This window comes from Euprymna scolopes, chromosome 12, assembly GCF_053919585.1.
Source record: "Euprymna scolopes isolate OS-2025 chromosome 12, ASM5391958v1, whole genome shotgun sequence".
NCBI lineage: Eukaryota > Metazoa > Mollusca > Cephalopoda > Sepiida > Sepiolidae > Euprymna > Euprymna scolopes.
The window spans coordinates 87,071,461-87,091,997 of NC_136493.1; the positions used below are offsets into that span (position 1 = coordinate 87,071,461).

Below are 20,537 nucleotides of genomic sequence, written 5' to 3' on the forward strand. Positions count from 1 at the left end.
TTCAAGCAATTGCACTTAAAGGGGCGGTCAGAATCTTAAAAAGATCTCTCGGTTGGAATATCTGAGTTAGCTGGTGAATGTTTGGCATCCGGTAGAATGCTCCATCCTCAGTTCGAACAAACTGATAAGTTGTTTTTTTTTTAATAGCAGAAAAGGCAAGTTTCATTTATATAATTGATAAGTATTTGCAATCGGTTATAGTATATACTAGCCCATTCATTCATTATCTGTTTCAGCCTATACATACCTACCTCTAAATGTTTTCAGGTCTTCCTTAGTCTGCTCATACCTAGCAACCTACCTACCTACATACATACCTACCTATCTACCTACCTACCTATCTACCTTTCTATCTATCTACCTACCCACTTATCTACCTATCTGCCTACCTCTAACTACCTAGTTAGCTAGCTACCTACGTATCTACTAACCTAACAATCTAACTATCTATCCATTTATCTGTCTCTTTTCCTCTTTCTATTACAAAAGCGTTGCACTCAACCCTTTTCAATATGTGCAACTGATATTTATTATAATACGAAACAAACAAACAAGCTAATAAACTTTTTTAAGCACAATTGCTTTCGGCTGGTTTCAGATGGATTTGTCAGGTAGGTCTACGGGCATGCGCATTTAACGACAGTGACGATGACGATGATGATGACAATGACGAAGAAGAAGAAGAAGAAGAAGAAGAAGAAGAAGAAGAAGAAGAAGAAGAAGAAGAAGAAGAAGAAATAAAATGAGGAGTGGCATGTATGTTATGGAATTAAGGCGGGGGCGGTGGGGTGTTTGCTTTTGTACTCGCCCGCGGGCAGCGGACATTCCTTCGTCTGTTTTAACAGGTATGAAAAAACCGTTTGTGCTGTTACATCCCCAAACCCACCCACTGCCCAAGTCGGATGACGGATTGTCGTTCGCGAGAAGAGGTGACACCTCACCCAGGGGAAAGGACGTCAACCCCGCAGATATCCGTTCAGGTCCGAGCTACTTCGTTTGTTTTTGGGTGCTTTTTTTTTTTTTTTTTCATGTACACAATCACCACCACTAACAACAACAACAACAACAACAACAGCAATCCAGAGGCTCGGGTGCTCGTTTTCAGTCATTGTTGGTGAAGTTTGCAGTTAACCCATTATTGCCAGCTTGCCAACTCTTGTTGACAACTAAAATTCATAAATTGATAAAAAGGAAACAGCAACAGATATTCATGAAAAAAATAAGATCTGGCCATCGGGCTGAGATCTTAGCGTAGTAACTGTTCTGATCCTACACTTAAGTTAATTTGTCCTTATTCAATGTAGGGGAACCTAAGGCAATTTTTATTTTTGCCTACTGCCAGAGTGTCCCTTTTTGGGGGAACTGGTTTCCCCCCCACATCGAAAACAATTTTGTCATATATTCCTCTCGCAGGGAAGCAATTAAATACCAACAGATATTCATGACTATTTGGCTGAGAGCAAAGTGGAATATCTGTTCTAATATTATTCTTCATATTTTCTATTTTTGGAATAGAAGGATTCTTAGAGACACGAGCAGTTTTATTTTGTTCCAGTCCAAAATGTCTCTTTTTGAGGAGCTAACTCCGACCTCATCAGGAAGCAAATAAATAGGAGCAACAGATATTCTGTCGGAATTTTCCGCGAAATAAACTCGTTTCACGATAACAATGCCTAACAGACGGACGAACATGTTATTCCAAAGTTTAACAGACCAAAGAAAATCGCATCAAAAATTACTCGGCATTCTCGTCAATTCAGTCCATATTTTAGGGTCTTATTCAGAATGATTATCGCGGTACCAATTTAAGTACCATTAAAATTATATGTTTTTTACGTCATAGTAAAAAAGATAAAGATAATATTAATCGGTATAGCAAAACAACGGTATAATCACGTTGACGCACTGATTCCCATCACATCACCAAAGTTAACTGGCATTGAGCCTGGTCAATGCTAAATGGGCGACTATTTGTGAATACCAGGTGCTGTATGTGCTCTTCGCTTACCTCGGCATTGTTTCTAGTTGTCCTGGACTTCTCCTTGCCACTAAACTCCAGCAGTGTCGATTCGGCAGAGGCGTGGTCGGAGATTGCGCAACCCTTACAGGTATATCCGGAGGCAAAATAAAAGAATGGTTTATCAAAGGATAACAGCCATTAAAAAATCAGATGCAGCTTTGGTGAGTATATTTATCAATCAGTACAAATCACTGGGTTTGCATGCCAGTAGATATATTACATTTCATTATATATATATATATATATATATATATATATATATATATATATATATATATATATATATATATATATATCAGGGGCGGAGATGGGACTAGTGCCACTCGTGCCCGGCACGACCAATAATTCGGTTAATGTTATTCAAAATGGATTCAAAAATCATCCATTAATTTCAAGCAAACATACTTAGTCTGATCTCAATTAAATTACATATCTATTCAAGTTTCGATAACTAAGTAGCAAAAAATTCATAAATATATCTGGGAATAATACAAGGATGCTGTTTTGAACGGGTTGTCTTTGTCCGGCCACCGCCAGATTCATTGAAAACTCCATAACAGCGGCTATGACGTTGAACGTCCGTAATTCGTGCCAAGCCAAACCTTTACTCGTAATAATCATAATGTTAGAGAAATCCAGATTTTTCTGTAATCACCCGCAAAGTGAAGCCCACTTATAGTGCCTAAAATATTTAGCACGATCGAGCCTGCTGATGTCTGTTTTAGGAAGAGGATGAGGGACCGAGAGAGAGAGGGGGGAGAGAGAGAGAGATCTCTAGACACATACATACGCATAAACACATGAAGAACGATTACTACTACTGTTGCAATATGTAGTAGCACGAATAGTTCTGTGTAAACATAACCACGCGTGTATATCAGATTGTAAATAAATATCAGTGATGAAGTTATTGTTTCATTAATTAATAAAGAACAGGTTTTGAATAAGAGTGAATTTGTTTTTTTGAGGAATTTTTTTTTCGTGAATTTTGAATCATAGAAATCTACGAAAAATACGGGTTTTAAGTCATTTTATATTAATACTAAGAAACCTGTCAATCCAATAAACCTTCGTAGAATTCCGTAGTGATACGTAAATACTTTGTAATTTTTTTTCATAAAAACCCTGTATGTAACTTTTCTTGCTGCATCCATCATTTCACAGCTATTTAAACCCAACTTTATTCATCAATATTACCTTTTATTATATGGGAAAATTTAATCGCCGTATTTGGAGAACATTACTTCAGTTGCCGAAATATTTCAGTCGCTTCACTACATTCAATTTTACCACGGACTTTATTTACGAATTCGTTGTATCTATTGCTAACCTGGTTAGTTGTCATTGTCATCAATTTCTTTATTCTAATAAACATATTTTTCTACTCATAGTAATGAATATCTCTTTTCTTCTATACTTTTGAAAGGGAAAAAATATCTTATCTACTGTATCAACAAGACCACAAATTATATAGTATCTTGATTGTTCACAAAAAAAACAAAAACAAACACCATGCAAGGTACGTTAGTCAATCTGTGCTATGTAATGGAGAATCACGCAATAGCAACTATGATTACTTATTTGGGTCCACGGACCACGGATTGGGAACTAAAGTTGACAAAGGGCAAGGGGGGGCGGCACGACAAGCAATAATAGGCTAGAGTCGCCACTGATATATATATATATATATATATATATATATATATATATATATATATATAAGGAATGAAAAAATATACCAGCGGTGGTTGACGTTATGTTTAAAGAAAAAATAGAAAAAACCGAATGAAATTATTAAAAAATCAACGTTTCGTCCTTGTTTCCGAGGACATCTTCAGGATAATTGAAATAAAAATGTGATAAAAGAAAAAGTCATAGATCGTGCGAAAAAAGACAGTTTTTTAAAATCCAACCCATGTCGGGAAAGGACGAATATGTGTGCGTATGGGAAGGTTGTTTGATGTCTATATATACACTTTTAAAATGCATTTAAAATAAATATGTACATTTTTTTTTTTTTTTTTTTTTATATATTCCATCCCATGTAACAACTGTCAACAAGCGTACATAGGTGAAACACAACGAAAATTGAAATTAAGACTTAACGAGCACAGAAGAGATATAAGGAATGGTAACGCCCTAGATGCACTCTTTTGCCATTGTGCAGAACACGATCACTCATTTAATTTAGATCAAGCGAAAATTATTAAATACGTGATAGATAGAGCTAAAAGAAGACTTTTAGAATCAGCACTAATTTTGAATACTAATACTATTACGCAAAGAAAAGGCTTCTACCATTTAACCCCTAGCATAGGGAAAATAATAATCAAAGAGCAAGGTATCAGGGTGGATCCTGGCTAGCCGTTTTTCTTTGAATGTTTCAGGAAAATGAGTAGTTTCGCAGAAAAAAAAAAATGTACATATTTATTTTAAATGCATTTTAAAAGTGTATATATAGACATCAAACAACCTTCCTATACGCACACATATTCGTCCTTTCCCGACATGGGTTGGATTTTAAAAAACTGTCTTTTTTCGCACGATCTATGACTTTTTCTTTTATCACATTTTTATTTCAATTATCCTGAAGATGTCCTCGGAAACAAGGACGAAACGTTGATTTTTTAATAATTTCATTCGGTTTTTTCTATTTTTTCTTTAAACATAACGTCAACCACCGCTGGTATATTTTTTCATTCCTTATACATTCTGTCGAAATGGAAAACCGATCTTCTCTGCGAACATATATATATATATATTTCTGTGGAAATATATTTCTTTATAAAATATACCAATCCTTATTTAAAAGCTCAATGTAATTACAGAGCAATATAGTGAATAAATGACAAAAGACTATATTCCAACGTCCATGATGTTGACCAACTTATAATTTATTCCTTTAATTCAGTTGGCATTAACAATTCTTGACAGAATCTGTTTCGTTGCGCAAAATTAATCACTTGATGATTATATCAATTAATGAATCTATTATGCCCTTGACTCATCAGGAGAAATAGCAACAATCAATCCGTCAAAAGGAAATAAAGTGCGTTATGAAATGATTAAAGCCCGAAAATTGGAAGAGAAGCTGTAAATACCTTATAATACGTTTCCATTGTGCCATTGGGAATTTTTCACACCACACACACACACACTTATATATATATATATATATATATATATATATATATATATATATATATATATATATATATATAATTATCATTTACTATAATAATTATTAAATACCTACAGACACTAGTGTTTCATCCTTTCGGGAATCATCAGTGCAGGGTGTCACGATTAACGCCAGTAAAGAGACTCAAACCCCGGCAACAGAAGTCATGTTTGGTTTCATCAGCAAGGACCCGAACCACTAGGCTACCGCGAACCGCGAGAAATACAAGTTGCAATCAAACATTTATTCTTATTAAATGCTTTTAGCGTCAGTCAGAGTGATCTTATCATATGATAATATGATATGACGATCTGAGCGTATTAGCTAAGTTGACCGACTTTATTACAACTCAACGATAAGAAACAAGTTTCTTAAAGGTGCTGACATTATCATTTACTATAATAATTATTAAATACCTACAGACACTAATGTTTCATCCTTTCGGGAATCATCAGTGCAGGGTGTCACGATTAACACGATTAATATATCCGTGTGTGTGTGTGTGTGTGTGTGTGTGTGTGTGTGTGTGTGTGTGTGTGTGTGTGTGTGTGTGTGTGTGTGTGTGTGTGTGTGAAAGTGTATGTTTTACGTATAAATATAAAGAATGTATAGTTAAAAACAAATATATGGAACAGAAGGAATTAACACGGAAGCATGGCGATTTCATTTAGGTAATCTGTTTCATCGACAACGGTCAACCAATTTATATTTGTGTGTCTGAAATGTTGGTTGCATGAAGTAAAACGTTTATAGTTATTTCAAGCATCTGACTTTTTTCGGTCTGTCGTATGTAAACTTGAAACGTCATTTTCATTAATAAACGCGCAGATTCAATGGGCGTATTTTATGAATAGTTGTTAAATTTCAACTAAAAATAACAGAGATGAGAAATGGTCTGAATGTTGATCCCAAAGCTCTGCCGGCGATAACTCTCTTGTAACCTGCTTATCAACTTCACATAGTCCTACAAATATCTCAATATAAACGTAGGTGTGTCGGTATATAGCATTGCAACTGCACATATTGAATGCTAATCGCGTGTGTGTATGCAACATTATTTTCTTATATTAAAACAAACCGTTATTTAATATAGTTCAGATAGATTCTTCTGAGAATCATATATATATATATATATATATATATATATATATATATATATATATATATATATATATATATATATATAGTAATTTATAAAATATATATGGCGATTAAGCTACACTGAATATTCGGCGTTTCATCCACTCTAGGATTCGTCAGGCTTATGTGCATAAGCCTGACGAATCCTAGAGTGGAGGAAACGCCGAATATTCAGTGTAGCTTAATCGCCATATATATTTTATAAATTACTAACTAGCTCTACCTACGTATTGGGCACTTTTGAAGTAAACACTTAATGTTTACGCATAGATCTATACTTTCGTATATTAAATTTATGTGAGTAAATGAAGTAGTTATATATATATATATATATATATATATATATATATATATATATATATATATATATATATATATATACACACAGATGGTTGACCATTTGGAAAGCCTAGGCACTGTATGTACCGCGTCGAGTCGTAGAAATTTCCAGGTAGGTATCTGGAGACGCATTCATACACTGGAAGAGAACAACCCGCCCCGTCTTCGTTAAGACATGCATCTAGGAGAAGGAAACTCTGATGTAAAAACCTACGGTCTACTGTATGCTCTGTGTTGTGGCAGTTATCGGCACCGACAAAGCTTAGCAGTAATACTAAAAAGTGTGGTTGGTTCTACGCAAAGCCTTCACCACTATAAACAAATCATCTATGTGGATTTCTGAACAACTTAGTTGTTGTGGGGAAACCTCATCCGCCGAAATCGACGGGAGACTCTCTGTCTCCATCTCTGTCTGAGAGAGAGAGACACACACACACACTATATGTGTGTGTGTGTGTGTGTGTGTCTCTCTCTCTCTCTCTCTCTCTCTCTCTCTCTCTCTCTCTCTCTCTCACACACACACTATATATATATATATGTGTGTGTGTGTGTGTGTGTGTGTGTGTGTGTGTGTGTGTGTGTGTGTATAGAGAGAGAAAGACATAGAGAGAGAAAGAAAGAAAGAGAGTTTTGCAAATATGTATGGCAATTAAGCTACACAGAATTTTTCGCGTTTTATCCTCGTGAGGATTCGTCAGGTTATTGCATGAAATTGGTGTTGATTCGTGTTTATAGATATTTCCGCGTTATTGAGTTTGCTAGTCAGCCAATCAGATCCTTAGTTACTTTCATAGGCAAAAGAGTACGGCACATGTTTAAACCTAGACGATTCGTATAGACTATGTTTGAATGAGATAGCTATGTTATATATGTTTATATACTTGGCAGATATCTGTGTAATATATGTTTATGTATTATGTAGATCGATGCCTGCGTTCAGTCTCAACGGACAATGGTTGTCCACTGCAAGAGTAGATTGTCATTGTAACTCTTTTCCTGATCTACATTAATGGTCTTCCAAATCACATCCTTACATCATTTGTAGACATTTATGCTGATGACACTACCATTTATGGTACACATCTAAGACAGTAAACGACCAAGTTCTCTCAGATTCTCTCTCCTCTGATCTTGAGCACGTGGTACAATGGGGAAAGGAGTGGCTGGTTACTTTTAATACATCTAAAACTAAGCTTCTCTCTTTACATCATCAACATTCTGATCCACATCTGGCATCAATTGAAATGAATTGCTCTCGTCTTCAGGAGGCCTCAAGTTTTGACAAGCTTCTGGGCTTGACAATTACTCCTGATCTTAAATGGAACACGTACATCAAATCTATTGCCAAGGCCGCTGGAAAAATAGTGGGATCTTTCTATCGATCCAGTAGATATCTCACTGCTGATGCAATTCTCTATCTATATAAGAGCCAGGTACGTCCAGGGATGGAGTACTGTTGCCACATCTGGGCAGGAGCTGCTAGAAAGCCCTTGTCCTGCCTTGATAGAGTTCAAAATAGACTTCGTAGCCTTGTAGGAGATGTCCTTTTATCTTCCCTGTAACCTCTATCTCACAGAAGAGATGTTGCGAGTTTGTCTCTGATGTATCGTTATTTTCATGGAAAGTGTTCGACTGAGCTTCAGTCTATGGTCCCCCCTCGCCAAACTTTCACAAGAAACACTCGTCTAGCTGAAAACACTATCAATAATTCCCCCCACTCTTTATCTGTGCCTAAACCTAAACGTAGATTCCATGAACAAAGCTTCTTTCTTAGAATTGCACGCCTGTGGAATTGTCTTCCGTTTTCCTAACTTTCCGGCTGACTACAATATGGTTGTCTTCAAGTCTAACGTAAATAAGTTGTTGATGAGCCGTTCCATATAAGTTAACAAATTTACCGAATTTTCATTACTAATGATTACTACATTTTCCAATTTCTACTGCACACTCTTTAACCCTTATCCTTGTGTGGCCTCTTGGCCTTGATAATGTGGTGATGCCTGTGTAAAAAAAAAACGCAAGAGTTGCGCAATCAACAGCCACACCGTTCCTAAATCGGCATTTCTTGATTCTAGTAACAAGGAGAGTCTAGAACGACTGGAAACAATGCCGAAATAAGCGGAGAGCACGTACAGCGACTGGTATTCCCAAATGATCATCGATTTTAGTACTTATGAGGCTCAACGTTATATAATTTCAGTGATTTGACAAGAACCGGTGTGTCAACATGATTAGGCCATATTATATATATATACATATTATGTAGATAGCTATGATATATATGTTTATATATTATGTAGATATCTATGTTATATATGTTTATGTATTATGTAGATAACTATGTTATATACGTTTATATATTATGTAGATGGCTATGTTATATATTTTTATATATTATGTAGATAATTATGTTATATATGTTTATATGTTATGTAGATAGCTATGTTATATATATTTATATATTATGTCAATAGCTATGTTATATATGTTTATATATTATGTAGATAGCTATGTTATATATATTTATATATTATGTAAATAGCTATGTTATATATGTTTATATTATGTAGATCACTATGTTATATATGTTTATATATTATGTAGATAACTATGTTATATATGTTTATATGTTGTGTAGATAACTATGATTTATATGTCTATATGTTCTGTAGATAACTATGTTATATATGTTTATATTTTGTGTAGATAGCTATGTTATATATGTTTATATATTATGGAAATAGCTATGCTATATATGTGTGTGTGTGTGTGTGTTTTGTTATGTAGAAAGCTATGATATATATGTTAATATTTTATGTAGATAACTATGTTATACATATTTATATATTATGTAGATAACTATGTTATATATGTCTATATATTATGGATATCGCTCTGTTATTTTCGACTTAATAGATTATAGAAAATAAAAAAATAATTGATCATAATAGAATCGAAATATCTTTAAAAATGTAATTTTCGGCTCGCTGTAATTAGTCATAAGATTGCCAATATTATCAGTGAAGTAGCTATTAAATATCTTTCATGACGAGATAATTATTAATTTCGTCTTAATAAAACTAGTCGAATCCTTATTGAATTCTCAAATAAGAATTAGAAACAAACATATACGATACATTCTCCTTCCTCTAGAAATTATTTAGCTTAATTGATTTGCTTTCATTTTTCGCAATATTCTCGATTACATGCGAAAATTTTCAGATTATGAAAGAAAGGTATTTGAAAAAAATATACTTTTCTAATTTTTAAAATGGGGTGAAATACTCAATCTGTTACGAGAGTTGAACATAAATTATCTCTCTTGAGTTGATATTTCTGAAGAATTATTTAATCACTCTCTAAATCATCATCATCATCATCATCATTGCATTCAGTTTAACGCTCATTTTATATGTTTTATATGCTTTTAGAAATTAATTTGCAACCTAATCTCTCTCAGATCATGTCTTTGAGGACGTCTTATATCTCAGTTAACTGCCAACTCCCCCTATTTCTGTAAACACTTTCGTGGAATTAATGAAATTTGCAACTTTTGATGTTAATGGCGCCATGTACAGACAAATAGATGGTGTGTTCATGGGTGTCCCCTGAGATCGGGTTTCGCAAAAAAAATTGTAGGTTCCCATAAAGAGGTTTTGCTATCTGGTTTTCCAAAATCAGAACATTACTTTCCTTAGGTTGACGGTACTTTTTGACTGTTTGACAACGTAACGCAACGGCCGCTTTTTTACGTTCATAAATAACATTCACCCAGCCCTTGATTTTATGCCGAATAAGGAAGCTTACATTTCTGGATATAGTAGTTTCTAAATCTTTTTCAGGTTTTTCACTTCTGTCTATTGTAAACCAACATTTACTGATCTTTACACATATTGGAACGTTTTTTGTCCAACAAAACAAAAGTGCAATTAAATTAAGATCTTTAGCAATAAAGCTTTAATGATTTCTTCGGAGACCAGGCTGAATGATGAAATTAAATTTAATACTAAGGCCCTCTGCAACAATGGCTATCCTCTAGACATTGTTAAATCTACAATTTAAGAAACTTTCTAACTTTTATAAAATTTTAAAAAAGCTTGTCTAGGTAATATAAGTAACAGATTTGCCAAACAATTGTCGTTGTCTGTGCAACAATGTTATTTTGTACTGATCACCGTGTTAGTTTTATTACCACACACATTTTGTCTTAAATTCGAAAAGATGTTCTCTTTCCATAATAACTCTATTGTTGATTTGTTGATTTGATTCAAATGTAGTCGCGGTAGACGTCGCGAATATTGGACATCCGGATCAAGCAGCACATTCCATCTAAAATTTGACATACAAATTATTCACTATCAGATATTTTGAATAATATCTACAGTTTGGCTATCGGCGAACATCTTATAAGTAATCGTTCTTGTGCCACTAAGTTTAGTGTCGACTTATTCTGCATTCGAAACACGTCGCACTCTTACTTTCACCTGAAGATCCTAGAACATATTTACAGTAAGTCTTTGAGACCTCCTCTTTATAAACAAAAAGAAATTTTTTAGGACTCGATTTTCGTTTCTATTTGATTCTTTCCCGTATTTTTTCGCCGCCATATTTTCTATATTTTTTAATATTTTGATTCGTAATTCCTAATCTCGATTTAGCTGTTGAACGAAAACCGAAACTGGCTAGTTGGCCCTTTCATTCTTTTTACTTTTTAATTACATTATTTTAAATAAATTTTGTTATATATATATATATATATATATATATATATATATATATATATATATATATATATATATATATATATACTTAATAAAAATAAGTTGATTCTTCCCTATCAATTTCGACACTAAAGGAAAACAAGGCAATTTCTATGCAAATCTTTCAGGCTCACTATTTCCAGCTAATAGAGCAGCGTATTTTACGTAAGAATACCTACATGTCGTCAGTTTAATCAATATTATAATTAGACTCTTCGACTTACTCTTTCAATTGCGAAATCCCACATAAGTAGAAGCAAATATTTCATTCTCATAAAATTTTGTCCTCCCACGGAACCCGAAATCACCGGGTCTTTTTTTTTTTTTCAGCTATACACAGCCACATTCCACCGAAAAATTATTCGCCTTCTTAAATGCAGTCATTTTGTAATATTACATCTGACTTAAAAATTGAATTAACAAACGCTCCCCTTTAAAAAAAAAATACGTAATAACCGGCAATCAGCAGTTCGCAATACGCGTTAAAATTAGTACCAGTTACTCTTCAGATTAAGAATTCTTATTTTGGAACACGGAAAGAAACATTCGCAGTGTCGATTTCTCATATGTTTAAACAAACAAAAAATTCTTCTGATATATCGTATTATAACTTTTTCTATGTTTGATTTACGTTTTTTCCCATAATATAAAAACATAATTTACATAAATCATTTAGCTTCCTCATCAAAAACGCTAATACACAATTATTCATGCAACATATTTACACACTGCTCGATTTTCTCCTTACGCTTTTCGCCATTCGTATGTATGGAGGCCTTGAACAGCAGAAATCTACCTTTTTATCTTTAAATAAGCTTCGTTTCATCCAACATAAAACATGATTCTGTGTAGCTTTTTTGGCATTCGCACATAAACAGATTCTACACCTTTTATTACTCTTACTGTTGCGTTGTTATCTCTAATAAGGGATTAGAAGAGATGACGTATATTATATATTTGTTGTATCATAAAGGAGATCGTGTGTGATCTATCTAATCAGCCTTAATATTGTGTGATCGTCTAGTGGTCCAGTCTATTAAATGATATGTTCATATGCCGTTGTGTGTGTGTGTCGTGCATGTCATGTATTCTTCAACATACCTTCTGCGTCTTGGATATTGGTCCATCTGGAATTATCTCGTCTTGGAGAGAAGACCTGGTACTTGTTTTAGACGAATATTCATTCACTCCAACACGATGAATTGGTTTTATAGTTTTTTTATTTCACTTTCCAGATGTCTCGCAGAATGATGGAAAGTGAATCTCTGGCCTGTGTTGTTCTGTTCTACACATGTCAGCGTCCACCCACCCCCCTCCAATGAAGGGAAGGAGACAACGGTGAGGCGGTCCGTTCTCTTCTAAGTCTAAACCAAATCTCCACGATTCAGCTAACCTGATCACGTGACTCACACGCAATCCGATCAGCTGATCCTGATTTCCGGTCAACGTGTCTAACTATAATTTACACACCTCCCTCCCTCCCTCCCTCCCTCTTTCTCTCTCTCTCTCTCTCTCTCTCTCTCTCTCTCTCTCTCTCTCTCTCTCTCTTGATCCATTCTCTAACATTACGATTATTGTTATTATTATTATTATTATTGTTGTTGTTATTGTTGTTACTACTACTACTACTACTATTACGACTACTACTGCTAAAAATATAACTGTTTTGTTTATTTTATAGATACTTATGACGAAAAGTTTTATTTATTTTAAAGGTACTTACTTTCAGCTGTCAATTTTATAAAAAAGCTCATGGAAGCATTGAATTTATCCCGACGCGCACACGCCGTGGTTCCGCCACAGTATTTTTGCCCCCACCCACCACAAAAATGATAATTCAAACCATTTTTTTTATTTTTTATGTAAACATTGAATTAAACTTTAATTTTATATCTAGATATAGGACGGTTCGTACTTTTATAAATACTAAAAAATAACATTAACAGGTACTTCTGTGAAATACGGACTGGGCTTTATTGTTATTTTTATTATTAGTTATGTTGGTGGAGGATTTTTTATTATTAGTTACGTTGGTGGTTTTTTTTATCATTATTATTAGTTATGTTGATGGGGAGTTTTTTATTAGTTATGTTGGTGGAGGATTTTTTGTTATTAGTTATGTTGGTGGGGGTTTTTTTTATTATTAGTTCGGTTGGTGGGGGATATTTTGTATTATTAGTTATGTTTGGTGGGGGATTTTTTTATTATTAGTTATGTTGGTGGGGGATTTTTTAAATTAATAGTTATGTTGGTGGGGGATTTTTTAAATTAATAGTTATGTTGGTGGGGGATTTTTTATTATTAGTTATGTTGGTGGGGGATTTTTTATTATTAGTTATGTTGGTGGGGGATTTTTTTAATTATTAGTTATGTTGGTGGGGGATTTTTTTATTATTAGTTATGTTGGTGAGGGATTGTTGCCATTGCTACGGACATGTCTTCTGTACGTTCACCTAACAATCTGATAAAAAATATTGTAGCACGTTTCGTGTTGTTTTACTTATACTAAAAAACACATTTATTTATTTTAAAGGTATTTCTTTTAACATAACAATCTGATAGTAAGAAAAAAATAACAATGTTAACAGGTACTTGTTGTTACAGTTACTATTATGCTTACCATTTCTTTGACTCTGATTAATATGAGTATTAACATTATTGATTCATTTCTTAACATTATTTTTTGTACTTTTTATTTACTTAGTTAATGTTGTTAGCATTACTTTTATTGCTATGGTTCAATTAGTATCATTATGAATATTGCTATCATTATTATCCTTATTATTTGTATTATATTTGTCTCAGTATTACTATTATTATTAACATTATTATTACTCTTTATATTCTTATTATTAGCAATAATGTTAATACTATAAGTAGTAATATTAGTAATATTATAACTTTTGTTATTATTGACCTTAGTATTAATATTGCTAACATCACTATAATGTAGTATTCTTCATCATTGATTCTAACTATAAATTCTCGGGCAATTCCAGGACACGGGTAGACTAGTAAAACCAGCCATGTGAACACCCTTTCACGTGAAGCCCTTTTTTCTTTTTACCTCACTCCATCTGTTTCGTTGTTCTATATTTCATTTTCACGCTTACCTAGTTTCATTAAATGGATTGCAAGTAAAATTTCTTTACGCACTTTGCTAACTCCTCTCCTCTGATAAGAAGGAAAGTATTTCTTCGAAACTCCGCGGAATAAGGACTTTCACCTCTATTTGTGTTTCCTTCCCGAATAATGAATTTTTTACACCCTTACTAAAGTGTTTCTTAGCATATTTAATTAAACCTATGTACACACACACACACACACACACACACACACATATATATATATATATAATAAAATCACGTAACCATTTACACGTCTCTTCAGGTCTCAAAATGTATCTCGCAGTCAGAAAATAATTTTAGAATAAAAATTTTCCAGAATGCCATCAAAAATGCAAAAGAAAGAAAGGAGAAACTCTCATTCCTTTTCTTTCTTTTTTTTTTTTTACAATTTTTTGGTAGACACGAAATCCCATAAATTTTATTTGGAAGTTATTTTCCGACTGTGAGATTTATTTGGAGTCCTGAAGAGACATGGAAATGTTGAAACCTTTATCCACATAGACTCTTTACAATGCTTATATAATTTTATTTATTCATACTCTACACACGTGTTGAGCACTTTTCAAAAAAATGTTGGTTTTTAGTTCATGCTAACAATATATTTGAACTTAATCAATATATATATATATATATATATATATATATATATATATATAATTATTTTTTACTATAATAATTAAATACCTACAGACACTAGGGTTTCATCATTTCGGGAATCTTCAGTGCAGGGTGTCACGATTAACACCAGTCGACAGATCCGAACCCGGCAACACGAGCCATCTCTGGCTCGATTAGCAAAGTCTGTACCCAATCGGCTACTATTAACCGCGAGAAGTAACGTTGAATTTAAACATTTTAATTTTAAATGTTCTTTATATATATATATATATATATATATATATATATATATATATATATATATATATATATATATATATATAAGGAACTTTGTGTGTGTGTGAGTTCGTTCCCTATGAACTCGAAAACGGCATGGTTGTTATGAAATTTCACGCGAAGGTACTTTATGTGCCTGGGAGTGTTCTTAAATAGTTTTTGTATCGGAATTCCTTCAATATGTATCGATAATCGAGATAATCTGATGAAAGAAAGAACAGGCGATTTTTATCAAAGTTAACACCTTACATAGCTTAACATCACAATTGCATTTTAGAAGCCGAAAGGCCCGACATATAAAATCGATAATAGGAGCCGTTCAAAATGAATGTTTCTGTTTAAAGCACAATTCAACCAAGACACTTGACTTTTTCATTTTAAACGGTAATTCAAAACATTTTCAACGCACAACCAAGAAGGCCAAGCATATAAAATCAACAGTAGCTTCTTTGTTATGACAGGAGTGCATTCTCAATAAATATTTCTGTTTAGAGCACGACTGAAGCATGATACTTGACTTTTGCATTTTAAACTTTAATTCAAGCCATTATATATAAAAAAAAATAATTTTATGAAATCAACAGTTGGTTTTCTACAGTGCAATGTAGATTATAATGTATTGTCGACTAAGTTACTGCGAGAGGCATGTGAGCTTCCTCCCGATGTACTGCGATGGGTCACCAACTAAAGCAGGAAATAAATGGATTTGATTGAAAAATGCGCGATTTCACCGATTTCAATGACAATAAAAATATGGGCGTGTGAAACATTCGTTGATCATCATTCAATCCTGGGCAACATTGGGTCATCCTCTGTGTGTGTGTGTGTGTGTGTGTGTGTGTGTGTGTGTGTGTGTGTGTGTGTGTGTGTGTGTGTGTGTGTGTGTGTGATACTGTCAATTTTCTGTGTATATGCGACACATTTCTACATTAGCAAGAGGATAAAAAGAGACACGGTTTGATTGAACATTCTAAACCTACGCATGTTCAGCCATTCAAAAAACTCAAACTGCTTGGAATTCCATTCGTGATAAGAATGCAGAGAAGAAGATTCAAACAGGTCAAAGTTCGCATATTACGACATACTTAGAGCAGCAATTTAATGAGAATAAAATGGCTAACCGGGAGTTCCATCTTATCTAGCTTAGATTGATATTCAACCCACGACCACCCACTCACATCCGTACACATGCACACTTATATCTCTAATACGTCTTATTATATACTCTATCTCAAGACGTTTTTTTTTTAATTCTATCTTATAAGGTTTTCTTGTATTTATCGATTGTGTAAGGACCCTTACACTTATTCAAGAATTTTGCTATGTTAAAAATTAAAAAAAGAAAACATCCTATACTATGTGGTAAAGACTAATATATACATGTATTTTATATATATAAATATATACATAAATATATGTCCATCTCTTTACACAAAACTTAATGAGAAAAAATAACGGGGGAAAAACTATTTTAAGTGTTTAGGGAAAAGTAGAAAGCAAATAGAAAATCAGACAGTCCCCCCCCCGCCATCTTAAATGGAATCGAAAAGAAATCTTTTTTCACTCTATTTCCATAAGAAGACATTTTTATTTTTATTATTTTTTATCGGTTGACATTTTTTTTACTTTCCCGTTTGAGACGTTTTATTTATCTTTCTTTTATTTTTTTATTTTTTATTTCACTGATTCCTATGAGCATAAATATTCGTGCCAACACTGGCGAAGTGTTGTTTACGTAAGTTTTGTATATAGGCAGACGACAAAAATCTAACATCACAAGTGCATTTGAGAAGTTTTATCACCACACAAGCAGAAAGGCTCAACCTATAAAATCAACTTTAGATTATCGTATAAGACGGGGGCGGCGTTGGAAATGAATGTTTCTGTTTAAAGCACACTTGAACCATGATACTTGACTTTTGTATATTTAAATATAATTCAAGTGATTATGTAAAAATAATTTCATAAAATCAACTGTTGGTTCTTTTATAAGACAGGAGTGCGTTCGAAATGAATGTTTCTGTCTAGAACACAATTAAACCATGATACTTGACTTTTTTGTATTTTAAACTTTGATTGAAGCTATTATTTAAAGACAATTTTATAAAATTAACAGTAAGATTCTCTACAGTGCAATGTAGATTACAATATATTGTGGACTAAGTCATTGCGGGGAGGCATGTGAAGCTTCCTCTCGATTGCTATACTGGAGGCAAGCAATGGATTTGATTTTTAAAAAATGGGCTATTTCACCGATTTCAATGACAATAAAAGTATTCGAGGGTAGAACATTTATTGATCCTCATTTAATCCCGAACAACGTCGGGTCTCCCAGGTAGTATATATGACAAATAACATTATTGAAGTAATTTTATGATTTTTATATGAATGTTTTAGTAATATATCTAGATATATAGCGAGTACGAACAGAGCAATTCAAGCAGTGCCGACTCGGGAGAGAAGTGGTTAGTGATTGCGCGACTCTTGCTTGACAATTCAGAGCGTGCCATCTATCATCCCTCTAGAATAATCAGATGGTAATTTTGTTCCGACGAATGAGCATCCAGTCTTGTCATTCATACTGAAGTTCATTCTATAGGCGAACCTTTCGATTGGCCAACGGACGTACACCCTCTTACTGGTACACAGATGTATCTCAAAATGCTCTTCCAAATCTGTGTATGACAGACCGATAATTTTTTTTTTTCAAACGTAATTGTGACAGACAAACGAACAGACGGACCGAGCCACTTATAGAAGTGCATGGACATATATGTAAAATAGAAAACACCTTTCTATAAAATGAAAACACTCCCAACTTTCAAAGTGGATTGTTTATTTCTTAACCTGATTTCTGTCTCTTCTCCAACGAAACAGAACGAGAGTAACAACAAACACCTCTTCACTGACTAAAAAGAATTAAAATAAATAATTTAAAAAGAAAAAAATATTTTCTTTTTAGTATATATATATATATATATATATATATATATATATATATATATATATATATATATATATATAGTAGTCACATTTTGTGTCTGGCTGTTGGTATTGCCGATAGGCGGAGCATAACAAATGAACATAAGCTATGAATACTTTCTTTTTCAGTCTTCTAGAACTCCCCGCAAGATTCCAGGGGTTCCCAATAAGGCAGTTTTCTGAAATACAGTGGGACACCTAAGACAGCAAGTAATAAACTTATCCACCCCAAATAAGAGAGGAAAAATCTGGTAGATTGTACCTTGTAGGACTACCCAGAACGAATGCCTCAGTCTGACAGATAAAAGGCTACCGAAATGGCTCAGTTTTTGCTGGACTATTTGTGTAAATCAGAACCTCAACTGATATGTGTCCGTTATTGCCACCAAATGAATCATACCAGTGGCTGCCACGATGTTTAGTCGTAAATGTATTTATTGTGTCTGGGTAAGTCCGTTTATTCCTGAAATAGTTGATAACCTTACAACATAACAATAATTAAAGTCACTTGAAAAAAAAACAATTGGCTTGTTTACAAGCAGTAGTGATACTTCAATTCAGCTGTTGCTGGTTGGCATGATGTCGCTTTTGAAATAAATACGCTCAGTAATATAGACAAACCTAGTTTGGAACTATTACATAATTAAATGGGGAATCGATTCCTCTTACACAAAAACATCATTTGCAAACATTAGGAAACAAAATTAAACGTCCTTTTCTTCAAGAAATGTTGGTTTCCAACTTACAACGTTCGCAATTAAATTCACTCAAAAGTTTTTGTCTTGTTTAAATTGCGCACAATACTAACACTTCAGTCACATACTAATGATGTTTGCGTTCACTTGATTGTATGGAGAATTATTCTCTTAGTGTTTTACACAAAAAAAGAATAGCTATTTATATATATCTATATTAAAGCAGGAACACACACACTCACACAAACACATACACGCGCGCGTGCGTGCGTGCGTGCGTGCGTGCGTGTGTGTGTGTGTGTTAATGTACAGTGTTATTCACATTTTGTGTCTTATTCACATGTTGTCTAACCCCGTACGGCATAATCACGTTGAATCACCGGTTCCCGCTGGCTATCTATATGCATTACGTCCAACTTGCAATGGAGAAAAAAATCCAAAATCCTGTAATAGAGAGAATACCTTGTAGACATGTTCTCGATGTTGTTCTGTAGTCTCACATGATAATATAATCCAGGTATACTATTGCGGAATCAAGGCTGCCCGACATAGTATCCATAATTTGTTAAAAAAAAAATGGCGGGCGCTACCTCGGCTACAAATGCTAACATTTCGAATTTGAATAACCCCTTTATCAGTGTTGATGCAAAGCAATTTCGAACTTTTGTGTTCATTTTTCAACGTTCTTTTTTAGTTGTATTTTATTTTCTCCCTATATTTTTACTCCTTTCTAATTTCTACTCTTTTTTACCTGGTTTTAATATAAATTTTTATTTGCTTACTTTTCGTTTTCCTTTTTCTTAAGTTGGTACATAACGGGCGCATAACTGTTCTTTTGAAATTTTCATTTTGGAACGGATATTCTTCAATTTAAGAATGATAAGGGATATTAATACTACTACTACTACTACTATTATTATTATTATTATTAAGTGGATAGCACATACAGCACCTGCCATTCCCAAATAGTCATCCAGTTTAGCACTGACCGGATTCAACGTTGCCGAACTTCGATGATCTAACGGGAACTGGTGTATCAATGCGTGTAAGCAACGTTGAACCTGGTCGGTACAAAAATGAGTGGCCGTTTGGGAATTCTAAATGCTGTATGTGCTTCCCATTTATCTCGATAGTGTTTCCAGTCGTCCTGCACTTCTTCTTGCTATTGGACTCAAGCAGTGACAATTCAGAAGAGGTGTGGTTGAAGATTGCACAAACCTTACCTTATAATTACACGCACAACTACCCTTGCATGAGGTACTCATTAAATGCCACAGTTGATTGATTTTTGAATAAAATCAAAGCCTAATTTGGGTAGTGGCTGAGACTCAATGGGTCACGAATAACTCCTTTGTATTTGTGTCTCCCTGCTTTTCCCAAACAGTCACACATCTAAGC

The 20,537-nt window shown here is 33.7% G+C and overlaps 1 long non-coding RNA gene across 1 annotated transcript in view; it reads left to right on the forward strand.

Annotated features, from left to right (window-relative positions):
* Positions 1-742: 742 nt before the first annotated feature.
* Positions 743-20,537, forward strand: part of LOC145291399 (uncharacterized) — a 63,343-nt gene continuing 43,548 nt past the window's right edge. Inside the window, exon 1 of the long non-coding RNA XR_013869403.1 lies at positions 743-2,181. This is a non-coding gene — a long non-coding RNA (uncharacterized LOC145291399). The remainder of the gene's footprint in view (positions 2,182-20,537) is intronic.